Source organism: Arachis hypogaea, chromosome 15 (assembly GCF_003086295.3).
Source record: "Arachis hypogaea cultivar Tifrunner chromosome 15, arahy.Tifrunner.gnm2.J5K5, whole genome shotgun sequence".
NCBI classification, from domain to species: domain Eukaryota; kingdom Viridiplantae; phylum Streptophyta; class Magnoliopsida; order Fabales; family Fabaceae; genus Arachis; species Arachis hypogaea.
Genome location: NC_092050.1, coordinates 114,167,374 through 114,173,512, shown reverse-complemented (window position 1 = coordinate 114,173,512; position 6,139 = coordinate 114,167,374). Strand labels below are relative to the sequence as shown.

General features: G+C 37.3%; 1 non-coding gene across 1 annotated transcript; it reads left to right on the top strand.

The window, feature by feature from the left end:
- The first annotated feature begins 3,461 nt into the window (after positions 1 to 3,461).
- LOC112753253 (small nucleolar RNA R71) lies at positions 3,462 to 3,569 on the top strand. Its single transcript, XR_003177646.1, has one exon. It is a non-coding gene; the product is annotated as a small nucleolar RNA R71 (small nucleolar RNA).
- Positions 3,570 to 6,139: the final 2,570 nt, after the last annotated feature.

Here is a 6,139-nt window from a genome sequence, read left to right as displayed (position 1 = left end):
ACACATAATTGGGTGAACCTTTTCAGATTGTGACTCAGCTTTGCTAAAGTCCCCAATTAGAGGTGTCCAGGGTTCTTAAGCACACTCTTTTTTTGCTTTGGACCTTGACTTTAACCGTTCAGTCTCAAGTTTTCACTTGACACCTACACGCCACAAGCACATGGTTAGGGACAGCTTGGTTTAGCCGCTTAGACCAGGATTTTATTCCTTTAGGCCCTCCTATCCACTGATGCTCAAAGCGTTGGGATACTCTTTATTTACCCTTGCCTTTTGGTTTTAAGGGTCATCGGCTTTTTGCTCTTGCCTCTTGGTTTTAAGAGCTTTGGCTTTTTCTGCTTGCTTTTTCTTTTTCTTATTATTTTTTTTTCGCCTATATATTTTTTTTCTGCAAGCTTTGTTCTTTGCTGCTTTTTCTTGCTTCAAGAATCATTTTTATGATTTTTCAGATTATCAAATAACATGTCTCCTAGTCATCATTCTTTCAAGAGCCAACATATTTAACATTCTTAAACAAGAACTTCAAAAGACATATGCACTGTTCAAGCATACATTCAGAAAACAAGAAGCATTGTCACCACATCAATATAATTAAGCTAAGTTCAAGGATAAATTCGAAACTCATGTACTTCTTAAGACAAAGTTACTAACTACTAATGATCATGTAATGAAGACACAAACATAGATAAGCACATAACATAGAAAACGAAAAACAGAAGAAATAAGATCAAGGAATGAATCCACCTTAGTGATGGTGGCGTTTCCTTCTTGAGGAACCAATGATGTCCTTGAGCTCTTCTATGTCTCTTCCTTGTCTTTGTTGCTCCTCCCTCATTGCTTTTTGATCTTCTCTTATTTCATGGAGCATGATGGAGTGCTCTTGATGTTCCACCCTTAGTTGCTTCTAATAATTGTGTGGAAGAAAATGTATCCCCTGAGGTATCTCAGGGATCTCTTGATTTGCAGTCAAATGTTCTGCCACTGAGCTATAGACCCTTGATGGAAGCTTTTGTCTTCCCTTTCCTCTTCTAGAGGTTTCTCTGGCCTTAGGTGCCATCAATGGTTATGAAAAAAAAAACAAAAAAAGCTATGCTTTTACCACACCAAACTTAGAATGTTGCTCGACCTCGAGCAAAAGAAGAAAGAATAGAAGAAGAAGAAGAAGATATGGAGGAGATGGATGGGTGTGTGTATTCGGCCATATGGGTGGGATTGGGTGGGAGAGAGATGTTGAATTTTGAAGGTAAGTGGGTGTATGGATGTGAGTGGTAAAGGGTTAATAGGGAAGAGTGTTTATTGGGAATAGAGGATGATTGAGAAGAGAGAAGAGAGTGAGTGGAGGTAGGTGGGGATCCTGTGGAGTCCACAGATCTTGAGATGATCTTGTGAGGTCCACAGATCCTGAGGTGTCAAGGCATTTACATCCCTGCACCAATTTAGGCATGTAAAATGCCTTTGCACCCAACTCTGGGCGTTCAGCGCCAGGTTGGTGGCCATTTTGGGCGTTCAGTGCCCATTTGTGTGCCATTTCTGGCGTTGAACGCCAGAACCATGCCTGTTCTGGCGTTCAGCACCCAGAAGCTACCCATTTTGGGCGTTCAGCGCCAGCACCATGCTCTGTTCTGGCGCTGAACGCCAGACAGATGCTCCTCCAGGGTGTGATTTTTCTTCTGCTGTTTTTGATTCCGTTTTCAATTTTTATATTTATTTTGTGACTCCACATGATCATGAACCTACAAAGACATATAACTAAGGAAAATATAGTTAGATAAATAAAAATTGGGTTGCCTCCCAACAAGCGCTTCTTTAATGTCAATAGCTTGACAGTGGGCTCTCATGGAGCCTCACAGATGTGCAGAGCTTTGTTGAGACTCTCCAACACCAAACTTAGAGTTTGACTGTGGGGGCTCTGGTTGACTCTGCTTTGAGAGAAACTTTTTCTGCTTCCTCTCCATGGTTGCAGAGGGAGATCCTTGAGTTTTAAACACAAGGGAGTCCTCATTCCATTGAAGGACTATTTCACCTCTGTCAACATCAATCACAGCTCTTGCTATGGCCAGGAAAGGTCTTCCTAGGATGATGGATTCATCCTCTTTCTTTCCAGTATCCAGGACTATGAAATCATCAGGGATGTAAAGGCCTTCAACCTTTACTAACATGTCCTCTACTTGTCCATAAGCCTGTTTTCTTGAACTGTCTGCCATCTCTAATGAGATTTTAGCAGCTTGCACCCCATAGATTCCCAGTTTCTCTATTACAGAGAGGGGCATGAGGTTTATTCCTGAACCAAGGTCACACAGAGCCTTAAAGATCATGATGCCTATGGTACAGGGTATTATGAACTTTCCAGGATCCTGTCTCTTCTGAGGCAATGTCAGTTGATCCAGATCACTTAATTCATTGATGAACAAGGGAGGTTCAACTTCCCAAGTATCAATGCCAAATAGTTTGGCATTCAGCTTCATGATTGCACCAAGAAACTTGGCAGTCTGCTCTTCAGTAACATCCTCATTCTCTTCAGAAGAGGAATACTCATCAGAGCTCATGAAGGGCATAAGGAGGTTCAATGGGATCTCTATGATCTCTAGATGAGCCTCAGAGTCCTTTGGTTCCTCAGAGGGAAGCTCCTTATTGATCACTGGACGTCCCAGGAGGTCTTCCTCCTTGGGATTCACGTCCTCCACTCCCCTTGTAGGTTCGGCCATGCTGCTTATGTCAATGGCCTTGCACTCTCCTTTTGGGTTCTCTTCTGTATTGCTTAAGAGAGTATTGGGAGGGATTTCAGTGATCCTTTTACTCAGCTGGCCCACTTGTGCTTCCAGATTTCTAATGGAAGATCTTGTTTCATTCATGAAGCTCACAGTGGCCTTGGATAGATCAGAGACTAGATTTGCTAAATTAGAAGCATTTTGTTCAGAGTTCTCTGTCTGTTGCTGAGTGGATGATGGAAAAGGTTTATTATTGTTAAACCTGTTTCTTCCACCATTATTAAAGCCTTGTTGAGGCTTTTGATCCTTCCATGAGAAATTTGGATGATTTCTCCATGATGAGTTATAGGTGTTTCCATAAGGTTCACCTAAGTAATTCACCTCTGCTATTGCAGGGTTCTCAGGATCATAAGCTTCTTCTTCATAAGAAGCCTCTTGAGTACTGTTAGATGCAGCTTGCATTCCATGCAGACTCTGAGAGATCATATTGACTTGCTGAGTCAATATTTTATTCTGAGCTAATATGGCATTCAGAGTATCAACTTCAAGAACTCCCTTCTTCATAGGCGTCCCATTACTCACAGGATTTCTTTCAGAAGTGTACATGAACTGGTTATTAGCAACCATGTCAATGAGTTCTTGAGCTTCTACAGGCGTTTTCTTTAGGTGAATGGATCCACCTGCAGAAGTGTCCAGTGACATCTTTGATAGCTCAGATAAACCATCATAGAATATATCCAGGATGGTCCATTCTGAAAGCATGTCAGAGGGACACTTTTTGGTCAACTGTTTGTATCTTTCCCAAGCTTCAAAGAGGGATTCACCTTCTTTCTGTCTGAAGGTTTGAACATCAGCTCTAAGCTTGCTCAGCTTTTGAGGAGGAAAGTACTTGGCTAAGAAAGCCGTGACCAGCTTATCCCAAGAGTTCAGGCTGTCTTTGGGTTGAGAATCCAACCATAATCTAGCTCTGTCTCTTACAGCAAAAGGGAAAAGCATGAGCCTGTAGACTTCAGGATCTACTCCATTAGTCTTAACAGTATCACATATCTGCAAGAATTCAGTTAAGAACTGAAAAGGATCTTCAGATGGAAGTCCATGAAACTTGCAGTTCTGCTGCATCAGAGAAACTAATTGAGGTTTCAGCTCAAAGTTGTTTGCTCCAATGGCAGGAATGGAGATGCTTCTTCCATGTAAATTGGAATTAGGTGCAGTAAAGTCACCAAGCATCTTCCTTACATTATTGTTATTTTCGGCTGCCATCTCATCTTCCTGTTTGAAAATTTTTGAAAGGTTATCTCTGGATTGTTGTATTTTAGCTTCTCTTAGTTTCCTTTTTAGAGTCCTTTCAGGTTCTGGATCTGCTTCCACAAGAATATTCTTATCCTTGCTCCTGCTCATATGACAAAGAAGAGGGCACAGAAAAATAATAATAATAATAGAGATCCTTTATACCACAGTATAGGGATCCCTGTGTGAGTAAAAGAAGAGGGGGAGACAAAGAATGTAATATAATGGAAGAAACACACTGTGAGGATGGCAGAGATGTGAGATGAGATGTTAGGATATGAACGAATAAATAGAATAAGATGGGGGAGGGATAATTTTCGAAAATTATTTTGAAAAAGAGTTAGTGATTTTCGAAAATGGTTTTTGAAAATTGTTAGTATTTTTTTTCGAATTTTTTTTAAAATTAAAAATAAAAATAAGAATAATTAGTTAATTAAAAAGAAATTTTTGAAAAAGAGGGAAGATATTTTCGAAAATTGGAGAGAGAGAGTTAGTTAGGTAGTTTTGAAAAAGTTAAGAAACCAACAAAAAGTTAGTTAGTTAGTTGAAACAAATTTTGAAAAGATAAGAAGTTAGGAAGTTAGAAAAGATATTTTGAAAAGATATTTTTGAGAAAGATAAGATAAGAAGGTATTTTTGAAAAGATATGATTGAAATTAGTTTTGAAAAATATTTGATTTTTAAAATCACAATTAATCACTTGATTCACAAGAAATCACAAGATATGATTCTAGAACTTAAAGTTTGAATCTTTCTTAACAAGCAAGTAACAAACTTCAAATTTTTGAATCAAAACATTAATTGTTATTGTTATTTTCGAAAATTTGGTATAAAAATAAGAAAAAGATTTTTGAAAAATATTTTTGGAATTTTCGAAAATAACTAAGAATTTTGAAAAAGATTTGATTTTTGAAAAAGATTTTGAAAAAGATAGGATTTTCAAATTGAAAATTTGATTTGACTCATAAGAAACAACTTGATTTTTAAAAATTTTGAAAAAGTCAACTCAAATTTTCGAATTTGATGAGAGAGAAAGGGAAAGATATTTTTTTTATTTTTGAATTTTTATGATGAGAGAGAAAAACAACAAAAATACTCAATGCATGAAAATTTTGAATCAAAACAATGAATGCATGCATGAATGATATGAATGTCAAGATGAACACCAAGAACACTTTGACTGTCAAGATGAACATCAAGAACATATTTTTGAAAAATTTTTGATGCAAAGAAAACATGTAAGACACCAAACTTAGAAATCTTTCATGTTTAGACTCTAAGAAACGAAAAATGCACATGTAAAACAAGAAAAGACACAAAACATGCAAATGCAAAGATCAAACAAGAAGATTTACCAAGAACAACTTGAAGATCATGAAGAACACTATGAATGCATGAATTTTCGAAAAATGCAAGATGCACATGCAATTGACACCAAACTTATAACATGACACAAGACTCAAACAAGAAACACAAAAAATATTTTTGATTTTTATGATTTTTTTTAAATTTTTTTGGATTTTTTTTTTCGAAAATTATATGAGAAGGAAAAAATAAGGATTCCAAAATTTTTAACATGAATTCCAGGAATCTTGCATTCTTAGTCTAAAGCTTCAGTCCAGGAATTAGACATGGCTCACTAGCCAGCCAAGCTTTCAATGAAAGCTCCGGTCCAAAACACTAGACATGGCCAATGGCCAGCTAAGCTTTAGCATGTAATTCAGACATGACATGCCTGACATTTCTAATTCTGTAGCTCCAGAAAATCCACTTTGAGTGCACGGAGGTCAGAATCCAACAGCATCAGCAGTCTTTTTTTCAACCTCTGAATCTAATTTCTGCTCAAGTCCCTCTATTTCAGCCAGAAAAAACCTGAAATCACAGAAAAACATACAAACTCATAGTAAAGTCCAGAAATGTGAATTTAACATAAAAACTAATGAAAACATCCCTAAAAGTAACTAGATCCTACTAAAAACATACTAAAAACAATGTCAAAAAGCGTATAAATTATCTGCTCATCACAACACCAAACTTAAATTGTTGCTTGTCCCCAAGCAACTGAAAATCAAATAGGATAAAAAGAAGAGAATATACTATAAATTCCAAACTATCAGTGAAACAGAGCTTCAATCACATGAGCGGGA